Genomic DNA, 13,125 nt, shown 5'->3' on the forward strand with positions numbered 1-13,125 from the left:
GCTAGACAGACAGCTACCAGCTTCAGATATTTCTGAACTATACATATGTGATGCTTATCTTTTTTCCAAGATTGTAGCTCTTAATTTAATTTACGATGATAGATAACACGCCCTATTCATCCCCTCTCAGCATACTGTAAGGCACGCCTGCCTGACTGTATCTGAGTCAGTGCCGAGCCTGATACAAGGACTAGCAAGATGGACAGGGCACCTGTACAAAGGGTATTCTCTGGGTCATGATGCCTTCTCAGTCTGCGTGTCTGTGAGATAGCTGTAGTGTCCCCAGTGTGCCACTCTAGTAACTGGAAACAGATAGACCATAACACTACCTCAGTCAAACCAACTCCCATCCTAACACATTTCCTGCACAGGGTCCAAGAAAGAGACCAGAGTGTGCCATCTCTGGACCTGCTGACAACTCTCCTTACCTGATGAGGTTTCCCTAGGGCAGGGGTGGGCAATGATTTGAGCTGGAGGGCCACTTAGGGAGTTTTGGTGAGCTATTGTGGGCTGGGTCAGCACCCTCCTCCCCACACCTGCTGGGCTGGGTCAGAACCACCCCCATCTTCCCCTCAACAGCTCACCAAAACTCTCTAAGTGTTCTTCCAGCCTGCGATCCTGATCCATGGTCCCTTGGCCCTGCCCAGCCCAAGTGTGAGAGGCAGCCCATGGCATGTGAGACTGGTCCTGTCACCCCCAAGGGTAGCCAAACTCTGCTTCCTGGCAGCCCCGGTGGCAGCAACTCTTTCCAGCTGCTACCGCTAGTGTCTCAACCACCGCTGTAACTGGTTCTGCTGCCCAAGCACCCCGGCCCATCTGCCTTGCACCCACCACCGGGGGGCCAGACAGAGTAGGTGGGTGGGGGCTCCAAGGAGATTGGCCCAGGACCCCTGTGGGCAGGGCGTGCTCAGCCAAGTGGATGGGATGGGACTGAGATCACAGGGTGGTGACAGCATGGGGTCAGGGCCTGAGGCAGAGGTGCAATCCACTCCCAGCACAGCCCCACACTGTCACTGTCCCACCATCCAGGCACCATGCTGCTTCCCACACATAGCACAATCCCATCCTCCCAGGTGAGCATGCCATGCCTGTGGGTGTCCTGGGACAGTTTCCATGGACACCCTGCCTGCCTGGTCTATCTGGCACCCTTGGTGGTGGCTGCAGGGCAAATGGGTCGGGGTGTCTGGGCAGTGGATCCAGGTCTGATAAAATCAGAGACACTAGCATTAGCAGCAAGAAGGAGCTGTGCTCAGTGCTGCTGGGAAGCAGTCTGGCTGCCACACTGCCCCAGCCCCTCTGCTTCCCCAGGGGCAGCAGGACCTGCTGTGCCATTTCCCAGGCTGCTCCCTGTGCCTGGGCCAGGCAGGACTGAGGGACCCACCATGGACTGGATAAAAACCCTTGGTGGGCCAGATCTGTCCCATGGGCTGTGCTTTGCTCACCTATGCCCTAAGGGCAGAGCCAGATGGTTTAATGTCTCTTTGACTCAGTCCACTATTGCCAGCCTTGGCCATTTTCAAGGGACTTAAGCTACACTGTAGATGTATGACCAAAGCAGAAGATTCCAAGTCCTGTTTCTGAACAACAGCAAAATTACTTTTGTAGCTGTTACAACTAGCCTTGTCAGTAGAGCAAAGCAAGCAATTAACATGTCCAGTGACACCAGGAGTGAGATCAAATTAAACAGAGCAAAAGGCCTTATTATGAGAAGCTTTAAAAGAAATAATCCAAATGTAGTTTAAGGTTAAGAATGGTAGTGATTGATGTAACCAAATGTATTAGATATAGCTTTGCTATAATAGATAAGCTTCTGTTAGGTTTCTCAGACAAACTTTAAAAACAAAAGCAGCCTTGTCTGTGAAGATCCTAAACCAAAGTAAAAAAAAAAATGCAGAACAGTGGCAAGCAACATTTCAAGATGGTGAAGGAAAGAGATAAGAAATCCTTCCTACCAAAAATTATAATTTTCACAGAGACATAAATCCCAGCTAACTAGCATCTTCCAAGACCAAAAAAACCCTGGTTCTTCTTGGTTCCCAAAGTCCCACTAGAGCAACGAATTTAAATAAACCAATCAGAGAGTGCTTGTTAAGTAATCCATGTTTAAATATGAGGTATGGCCTGGAGGTAAAATAGAAGAACCCGGCCAATCCAAGAAGGCCTCCATGTCATTCTCCTCCTTCCTGAATTTATCTTTGTGGGATAGATAAGAATCTATACTGGGCTGTCATGGGTAGCCAGGTAAGTACTAGGATAAGTGTTTATTCTTGTGCTTCAAGTTGGACCAATAAAAGTTTAGGTTGTAGACTTGCCTCTTTCCCCATTTTTCAGTAGTGGACCTACAAAATACCTGCAATCCAAGTACTAAACAGAAAGTATAAGAAGCTTGCAGAACAGGGAAGAATTCAGTCCACAGGGTTTAAACTAGTAGTTTTCCAGTCAATCTTGATGTTGAACACCAGTCTCTAGAAAAACATTCATGTGCTATTTTTGTAACAAGTTATCATAGGCTTAAGTCTGAGTCACAAAAAGCAGTGGGCAGAGGAAGGACCTAGCCACTTTGTGGGTTAACTATGTTTCTGGGGCTTGAGCAGGGTAGACTAGGATCACACTTAGGCACCTAGGCCGCTTGTACACGTGACAGGGGTTTAGTTCTCCCTAAACTGAAATGGTGAGTTTTTGTGTCGATTAAAAACCCACCATTTCAATTTAGGGCTTCTGTCACTGTGACAGAACAGTGACAGTCTGCCATCAGCTCACTTCCCCCACCCAACCGCTGGCCATGGGCAGGCTCCAGCAGAAAAAAATAAAGCAGTGAGAGGCCCAATCCATTTCCCTGCCCCCACCAAGCTTCCCTGCCTCTCCCATGGCTGGGGGGCAAGCTTCCAGCAGGCCCTGAGCTGCAGGGAGAGGCAGTCCTTCCCTCCGTGGTGGTGGTGCACCCCAGGCGGCACCCACCTGCTAGCACCCTGCCCAGGTGGTTCAGGGGAGCCGCTTTTTTTTCTTGGCAGAACCTGCCCACACAAGCTACTGCTGGGTTGCACAGCCCATGAGCTGTGGGGGGGAGGGGCGGTCCTTCCTTCCGTGATGGCAGTGCCCCCCGAGGCTGCCTGGGTAAGGTGCTAGTGGGCAGGTACTGTCCCAGCTCGCAGGCAGCACCCGGCCCAATCCAACGGTGCATAGGGCACAGGAAGCTCGGGCTTGGTGGGCTTCCAGAGCCCCGTACATTGTCCCTGCCCCATTCCCACTGCCTGGGACCGGCCAGGAACAGGCTAGCTTGCCCCTGGGGCAGTGTGGGAAGGCAGCAGGAGGGCAGCTGGGTGTGATGGCAACTGGAGAACGTGGCGGGGACAGTACACAGGGTGCTGAAAGACCGCCAAGCCCAAGCTTCCCTGAACATGCCTGGGCTTCCAGATCCCTGTGCACTGTCCCTACCACCTTCTCCAGATGTATCACTGCAATTTGTTAGGTAACAAACTAAAATACATTGGATGTATTTTACTTTACTATGTAACAAAGTAATTTAAAGTGAAATACTCCGAGGCACATGTACATTGTGACAAAATTCAAATTAAATATGCCACTGTGGGTGTAAACGGTGATGCCATTAAAACAGTGCAAACGGGCAACTAAACTGCTTTGAAGGCCAGTTTTGTCACTTGTACAAGTGCCCCTATATCCACTTCAAAGCCTAACAGGTGAAATAGGATCTGCCCCTGTGATTCTATAATCTTTTTTCTACTAGCGCTTGTGCTGCCTTAAGTATACATGGAACTGTATTGTATATGGCCTGTGTTGAAGAATTAACAACTTCCTTGGTGACTCTAAGAAGTGTGCCCTCATAATAGTAGATGGGGGGAGTAGCAGATACGCTGGAGGGTATCACTAGGATTCATAATGACCTAGACAAATTGGAGGATTGGGCTAAAAGGAATCTCATGGGGTTCAACAAGGACAAGAGCAAAGTCCTGCACTTAAGACAGAACAATCTCATGTACCACTACAGGCTGGGGGCTGACTGGTTGGGCAGCAGAAAAGGACCTGGGGGTTACAGTGGACAATGAGCTGAATATGAGCCAGCATGGTGTATCCTTGTTGTCAAGATGGCTAACGGCATACTGGGCTACGTTGGTAGGTTAATTGCCAGTAGGTCAAGAGAAGTGATTATTTCCCTCTATTCAGCACTGGTGAGGCCACATCTGGAGTAGTGTGTTCAGTTTTGGGACCCTCACTAAAGAAAGGATGTGGACAAATTGGAGAGGATCCAGTGGAGGGCAATGAAAATGGTTCAGGGGCTGGGGGACCTGACTTATGACTGAGTAAAAACTGAGGGAACTGGGCTTATTTAGTCTAGAGAAGAGGAGACTGAAAGGGGACTTAATAGCAGCCTTCAACTACCTGAAGGGGGATTCGAAAGAGGGTGGAGGCAGATTGTTCTCAGTGGTGGCAGATGACAGAACAAGGAGCAATGGTCTCAGGTTGCAGCAAGGGAAGTTTAGGTTAGATATTGGGAAGAGTTTTCTCACTAGGAGGGTAATAAAACACTGGAACAGGTTACCCAGAGAGGTTGTGGAAGCTCCATCCTTGGACGTTTTCAAAACCCAAGCAGACAAAGCTTTGGCTGGGTTGATCTAGTTGGGGCTGGTCCTACTTTGAGCAGGGGGTTGGACTAGATGACCTCCTGAGGCCCCTGCCAGCTCTGACTTTCTATGATTCTATGATAACAGTATGAGCTCAGAAGTGTGCTAGGATACAAGTTTAATAGGAATGAGGAAATCAGAGCCTGAATGCTCTACTGGACAGCTAGCAGACTAGAAGTGTTTAAAGGAAGAAGTGTAGGGAGCTTGACATATGTTGACTGGAAAGCTGTTTCAGGCATGTGGGACAGTGAAAATGGCAGAAAGTCTAGCGTGTGCAAAAAAGGCAAAAAGCAATGAGAGGAGGAAAGCTTTGACTGAATATAAAGACTGGGCATGGGAGTTTGAAGGTGAGAGCAGGGTTGGAAGCCAGGGCACTTTTAGGGTGAGCTTTGAACATGAGAAGATACTTATACTTTGTGTAACACCCCCACACATACTGGGTGTATACTGTGTTTTCTTATGTGAGTTCTTTTTTTATGTGGGCAAGATGGCCCCTGTGTTTTGACCATGTGCTCAGCACATGGCAAACTGGGGGAAATATGTAAAACTCTCTGGCCTCAATGGCAGGGGCAGCAGAGGGTTCCTCAGACTGACTGGTTGGGACAGGAGTTGGACAAGGCAAGGGTGATGTCATGCAAAGTGTCTGGGAACTCCTCTCTCCTCCTTTTCTTTTTTGATGTTTTAAGGGATTAATACTGGGAGAAAAAGTATTGGTTCCTTGGGGTTGCTGGACAGGATTTAGGCCTGGCATCTTAAACATAATTGGAACCTGGATGTCTCTAATCCTGCCAGTTTTGGGCTGGCTGCAACCACTAATCAACCTGGTTTCTTTGGAGTTTTCCTGCAGTTTTTGTTTCAGCTGGCCATATAATCCAGCTCAGAAATGTGGGGTGCATGCATGCTGTCTGGAGCCGCAGTCACTCCCCACACACATACACAGCTTCTCCATGGGAGTAAAGAGTGTCACATCACTATCCCTCCGAGAGCACCGAGGGGCCCCTTGCACTGCTGAAGGACCCATGCTCTCAAGCAGCTTGGCACAGCGCAACCTCTGGACTATGTTGTGTAGTTAGTAGTGCTTTACTTTGCAATTGATGTGTTTTCCTGTTTTCTGGATTAAATCTGGTTTTTGGTTACACAGCTTGCAAGGGGGCAGGGCAGGGGTTGTTTATGCAGGACACCCTAGTAATTTATTTTTCCCAGATTTCTGAGTGGGGGCTTGAGCCACAGGTATAAAATTGTGAAGTACCCTAAAATGTGAGCCCAGCCCTTGTGCTGCGTATGGCAGAAAGGTTACATTTAGGTGTGCACCAGTAGAGAATTTGGGGCAGATATGATGACTGATTTTTAAGGAGCCATATTGGCTGATATTGATCCAATTCCAATATGCAGCCAGGCAGCTTAGAGACCAGCGTCAGATTGGTAAATCTGGTGTGGAAGAAGGGGTGGGGAAGGGGCATGGAAGAGGCAGATCAAGGCCCCCATAGAGAGGGAGGGAGTGGGGCTGGGGTAGGCACTGGTCAGCTGGGGTGGGGTGGGGCACAGGACAACCGTGAGCAGTTCATTTTGGGGCTGTGGGGTGGGAGTGGCTCCTGCCCTGCACACACCCTGGCAGGCATGGAGCATACCCCCCTGGATCTGCGTGCAGGGAGGGGGCAGGCTGCTCCTGCAGACTGGGGCCAGGACTATGCTGGGCTCTTCCAATTGTGGGGCTGGGCCAGGCTGTGGGTGGACAGTGGTGATGCTGTGCGGGGACGGTGGGGGGGCTACAGGCACTCCAAAATTCACCGTAGCCCCCCTGTAGCCTCCCTCCCAGCACCACTGCCACACACCCCAAGCACAGCCTGACCCAGACCCCCCAGTTGGGAAAAGCCCGGCACAGCCCCTGACCCCAGCCCACAGGGACAGCCTGCCCCACTCCACCCTGCATGCAGATCTGGGGGCACACCCCCCACCCCATGCCTCCTAGGGTGCATATGGCAGTGGGAACTGCCCGGATAAGCCGCTCGCAGCTCTGTCCCGTGCCCATCCCACACTGGCTGGGCAGCACCTGCCCATGCCCCAATCCTTCCCTCACTGCAGAGGCCTCAATCTGCTCCCCACGCCTCTTCCCTTCCCCCACCCTTCCCTTACAACAGACTTAGTAGCCTATACTGCTCTTTAAGCTGCCAGGCTGTGCTCCTGGCCGCATGCATGCTGCAGCTGCGTAGGTACATGGGCCATTTATCGGCCACATTATCAGCCACATCAGGCAAAAAAAGCCGATTTCCGATATTGTCAATTTTCCCTAGATGCCAATTTGATATGCGACCAGTGTATTGGTGCACCTCTAGTTACATTTGCATAATGGATCAAACGCACACAACCTTAGGTGTTCAGAAATCCTGAGTCAGACCCCAAAAGAGTTGTGCTATTTGCTTAACAATCCTGATATGTTTTAAAGAGAACCCCAGATATATTATATTTATTTGCCTTGTGGTTCCTGATCCATTAGGTTGCATTTTCCTCTGTTTCTGGGCTTTATTCAGCAACCAGAAAAGCAAGATTGTACTTTTTCTTAACAATATCTAACTCTTGATGCCAGAAGATGGGATTTAAAAAAAACACCAAATATTGCAAGAATCACAATCAAATTGTAAGAGCTGGAAACACTGTAATGTATACATATGTGTGCGCGTATGTGCCCATATGGATCTGCAGATGTGCAGGGCATCAAGACCAACAGGATTTAGGGTGCCTATGCTGTTATTACATTGAGGGAAGAGTAATTCATGTCTAGCTCTGTACAAATTCGATAGCAGAGTCATTTACTTAGAAAATCAATACCTTAACAGTATTTAGACATTGGGCAAAATGAGGCTGGAGAAGCCTCTGTGTGGTATGCTTTAGGAACAGTACATCCTGTATCTTGAACTAGATTGTACTACATGACCCTTGAGGTCTCTTCCAAGCCTGTCATACAATGATGCTGTGCAAGATCTGCCGCATTATCATTTGCCTCCAATATACTTCAGCCTTATATAGAAGGGCAATCCATAGAGGACAAGACCAGAGTTCAGTTTCCATATCCCTATATTATTGGCTAAGGTACCAATCTATCACTTATTAATAACAGTGATGGTATTTTTTGGGGTGGCCACTGAGGGTGGAGACATAAATTATGTTTGTCCTGTGATTGGCTTCTGGAAAGTGCTCTACAGCTGTGTCACGACACATGCATGGCTGCAAAGTGCTTTTAAAGTGGCCAGTCATGGGGCAAATTAACCTTCATCGAATGAGGGATCAAATGAAGAGGTTGCATTTGTGTTCCCTAGGATTAATCTGTGGCATGATCAGGGCTGAGTTGATGCAGCCCAGGCCTACTCCCAGGGATTTCTGCAGGAAGGGAGTGGGGAGCAAACTATGGTCTGGGGTTTGCCTGGCCTGAGCTGGAAGGGGAGTGGGTGGATTGGAGCCTCCCCACCTCATGGGTCTCCCCCATCCAGCTCAGGTCAGGCAAATCCCAGCTAGCAGCTTGCTTCCCCTCTCCCTTCTCTTTCTGCAGACGCCCCCAGAGCTGAAAGGGGAGGACTGGGGGAGAGAGGCAGCTCCTTGGCTACAGACAGGCTCCTTGGGCTCTTGCAGCAGGCTCAATCTCCTCCACACCCCAACAGGTGAATGTCTGTTGGGTCGGGGTGGGTGGGAGGCAGGCATTCTAACTCAAGGCGCTTTATGTGAAGTGCCATGAGTTAGAGCAGGGGCCTGCGTGTCTGTCCTGCCCTGAGACACATCTACCTATTTTATACAGGACATCAAACAGATGTTACACACTGGCAATGTTTGTTTATTACCAACATGGCCTGGATTAGATCCAGAAGTGATAGGTTTGGTAGCCTCTAATTCGGAGTAACTCAGTCCTAAATCACTTTCTATCTCAGTCTCCTACATATCCTCATCTTACCCTTCTCCTCTCCTCTCCACCCCCACCTGCACTGAACTGTTTTGTTTCTTATACAAAACTCCCCAGAATGATCTTCCCTCTATGTCATCCCAGTTACTATTTCTTTGTCCTTCTGCTACGGTGGGACCATGAGTAAGAATGTGGTAGATGTGGAAAGGAGCCACTTTCTTGAAGAAAATATTGATGGAGCACCGCTACCAAATGCTTGTGCGAGGTGTGAAACCAGGACTAGAACAGCCGGGGTGCTACAGGTTACATGAAAAGTGCTCAAGGAAAGCTATATAGTGTCAAGATTAGAATAGACTAATCCTCCTCACAGGGTTGGAACGGTAGCAGCATTAATTGTTGCAACTGTGTGGGACTGGAACAAACATAATAAGGGGTGCTACAGATGAGCCTTGAGATGCATTAACCAAACTATGAGGAGCTCAGGACTGGAATAGCAGGAGATGCTTAGTATTGAACTACTGAAGTACTCTGCTGGTGGAAGCTTGCCAACATGGCCCCACTACGATTATTTCTAGCTACAGTGCTAGCCTATGATTGCATCCATCCCTCCATCAGAAAAACAAACCCAAAACATGCCAAGCACATAAGCTTATAAAGAAAAAGAAACAAGGATAGGAATAATACAAGAGATGCCATCATGCCCACCACAAAACTCATAACTAAAGAAATATATTTTGTTAATAAGGGCAAAAAACATAATTAACTTTGCTCCCCAAGACAGTACAGTTTCTAATAACTCAGTATCAACTCATTACTGTCTTGGTGCTTGCCAGTGGAAGGAATTAGTATTTGCATCAAAGTGATTGTGCTGACAGTGCGGTTTTGACTGCCAGTCACTGAGCTGTTTGGTTTTTCCTTAAAGCTTTTTGTATATACTTCAAACGTTTTCTTTTCATATTTTTGTCAAGTTTCAGGCATTAGCAAAAACCCTTGTCTTTCACATGTTCTAAGATGCTCAGTTTGCTGCAGTATCCTTCCACTATTGTCAAATTATGGAGTAGAAACTTTAGGGTCAAATTCTCAGCTGGCATTAATTGTCACAACTCCATCTATGCCTGTTAATACATTATTTAGTAGCCGGTCCTGTTTCAAGCCATTTTATTGTGGGAAAAAATCTTCCGTACATGATTTAAATACAAATAGATGCGGCTTCCGTAGCCCCCCATCTCCTCCCCTCCCCCTGAGTTTGTGAACAGCTTGAAACAACAGCTCTCAAAGAGATGTGGACTGTTATCTCCACACTAATGTTAGCCAGCCTAACAACGATCACTTTTACTTAGTTTAGTGCATCATTTTAGCAGAAATCTTCAGCTAATGCACTTGCTAATCATCTGTGGATAAAATGGCAGACACTAGGCAGGGGAGAATGGGGAGGCAGGTGACTTAGTTTTTGGAGCTGGGGAACTTGTAGCCTTTCCAGTGTTTCAAGTCAACAGTGTGAAACACCTTCAGTGTTTCAAGTCACAAAGAGAAGAGGAAAAAGAGATTCAGCCTTTTCCCAATATGAAATTCCTCCCACTGCCTCTTGTGCATAAAGTACAAACTGACTCTCACACCTTTTCAGGTACCAAATTTCCACTGCTGCTTTCATAACACCTCTACCCTGAGAACTACTCTACAAAACACCTCTACCCTGAGAACCACTCTACAAAACACTGGGGCGCATGAACATTTGGCACAGTGTAAATACAATAAGCTGAATATAATGGTGCAAATTAAGTTAAATCAGCTGTAATTAAATGGCTCAAAGTCTTAAAAGAGTGGAGACTTCACTGTGGATGCCTCCTGATAATCAGGGTGAAGAGAAGCCCAGAGCTGCCTGAGAAGTCCAGATGGACAGAGGCCCCAAGAGGGACAAGAGCAGTCAGCAGGTATTTGGTGTTGAGCAAGGGGAGGTGACTGATTGGGCAGGACTCCTCAACTGTTTGGGGCATTTAAAAAAATCAAGTTGAGTCTTGAAGCTGGGGCTAATAAAATGCTTTTATGTGTCTGAGAATGAAGGGACAAGTGAACTGTATCAAATGTGCCCAGTGGCTCTCTAACCGAATGGTCTGGAGTGGCTAGGTAAAAGGTGCCCTAGGCAAGAGCGAGTGAGGAAGCAGCTGAGGATTGCATCCCCGAGCATGATGGGGAAAAGGACTTCCTGGCATTCTCCATACCACCGATTCTTCTCTGAAGAACTGAGATGTTGCAGAGCCTCCTTTGAGGTGGCATGAAGAACTGAGATGACAATGCTGAGGTAGCTTCAGGGCAGTGAACAGAGCTGAGATGACAGTGTATAGGCAGCTTAGAGTATCATGACAGTGTATCGTATCATATGAGCAGCATCTTAGTTGAGGGACTTCAACAAGGATCTACCCAGCACCAGAGTTGTGATCCTTCAGTTGGGATGGATACCAAAGTCTTCAGAACTGCATTCCCTTTATCAACAAGAGATGTACCTGCTCAGATTTTGGACTTTTCCAAGCCTGGACAGGGCACAGTGAGTGGAGTACAAAAAGGGCAAGAGAGCAGTGGTTATCTCACCAGCTACTGACAGCTATGGGAGGAGGGCTGGATTCCTATAACTGAGGTACTTGGAGGTGGTAGCTTCACTTGATAGTATTGCTGCATTCACTTGGCTTCTCCAAATATATATCATACTTCCCTCCCCCTCCCCGCCATAACAGCTGTATTTGTGTTAAAACCTCAGTCATTCCTCACAAGTGAGGAACTACTGTTCATCCTGAGCACAACTTTGTTTTCCAGGGGGTGTTTTTTCGGAGGGAAGGGAGGGAGGAAGAAATGAGGCCTAAGGCTAGTGGTGTTTGTGAGTAAAAATCCTTACATAATTGAATCTCCTTCTTTTACTGCCAAGCTGCATGTGGCAGAAGGACTACAATAGCAAAATAAATCATAAAGAGGGGCAGTGCGCTGTTCCTATGATTCACTTTCACATTTAATTCATTTAAAACCTTGACACCATCTGAAACTGCCAGAGAATTCATCTCCACAGACAGCAAAGGAGGGGAAAGCCTTTGGAGCTGACAGATGACCGGCAGCCGGAGAGAAGCACGTCACATCTCACATGCAGGGCGATTAACCTGAGGGAACTCCACATTTCTAACACTAATCTGGCTCTTTAGGAAGAGAGCCACAAGCAAGAGATGCTGCAACTGCAGCTCACATCCAAGCTGTGTGCAGGCAGTTTGACAGCCCCAAGTCTCCACCCAACACTTTCCTCTTGGCACTGCCAGTCACACAGATGGCAATGCATTCTGGCAGTCACTGCAGTAATTGCCAAGCAATGTCTATGTCTTTCTCCTGTGGGTCAGGATGTTTTTAAGTCTTTTTAGAGGCACTGGGTGTTGGTTACAGCCAAGGCTGGGGACTTCATCTGGGGTGTCAGTGCTCCTTCTGGGAGCAAAGCCAGAGGTTCCTGGCCAGAGGGTCTTGCCCCTCCACTCAGGATCAGACCAGTCACTGTATTGGGGTTGGGAAGGAATTTTACCTCATGAGCAAATTGGTTTGGACTGTGGGGGTTTTGCCTTCCTCTGTAGCAGGGTGTGTGGCCCTTTACCTGGGATGTCTAGAACATGTAATAACATTTCACAGAAACAGGACATCGGCTGCTGTGTCAGGTTAGGGCGTTAGGTCTGTGTTGCATCAGGGTTGATGACAGTCTTGCGTACAGTTTAGATTATGGTTTCTATGGGATGGTGCAGATAGGGATGATCCTACCTCAGGTAGGGGGTTGGATTAGTGTTCAACCTTTTTTCATTTGCAGATCCCTAAAAAATGTTGAATGGAGGTGCAGACCCCTTTGAAGTATTGATATTCACATACTTTTGATTGATCATACTTAAATTCACGGATGCCTTAGCCACAGTCAGTGGACCCCCAGGGGTCTACAGACCACAGGCTGAAAACCACTGGCCTAGATGATGCCTGGAGGTCCCTTCCAGCCCTACTTTTTCTGACTCCCCACCTGCCCTTGGATCTCTTTCATCCTTTTAAGACCAGTGGCTCCTGACCTTTGTTAAACACAAGGTAACCTTTCCTTAGACTGGAGGCAGCCTTGGGGAGATGCTATTTCCGGCCTTTCACTTGTTTTTCCGACTTTGGAAAAACAGTAGTGCAAGTGCGCTGGTGCCAAGCCCACAGCAAGCAGGAGGGTCTGGACCCTCTGGACTCTTGTTGGAAATCTGGGGGGCTTATGGCTTGGGTGCCTGGTGTCCGCAGCCCTCACTACAGGTCATGCTGTCTGCACCCCTCTGACAGGGCCTGAGCGCGCCTGCGCGTCTGTCCAGCGCCGGGCGCGGGGGCGCTGCACAGTGCAGCCTCTGGTCTCCATGGTGACAACAGAACGCGGACCCCGGGCGCGGCGCGAAATGGAGGGCGGGGAGGACCCGGGGGCGGGGCCTACGCGAGGGAGGAGGGAGCTTCCAACATTCACTTGGTCATATGACCTAGCCTCTACGTGTCAATCAATCCCCATAGGCCCTTCCCCGGAGGGTGATTGGCTCCCCCACCGGAAGTAACTGAGGAGCCCGGGAG

Source organism: Gavialis gangeticus, unplaced genomic scaffold, assembly GCF_001723915.1.
Source record: "Gavialis gangeticus isolate Ggan-Ray unplaced genomic scaffold, GavGan_comp1, whole genome shotgun sequence".
NCBI classification, from domain to species: Eukaryota; Metazoa; Chordata; order Crocodylia; family Gavialidae; genus Gavialis; species Gavialis gangeticus.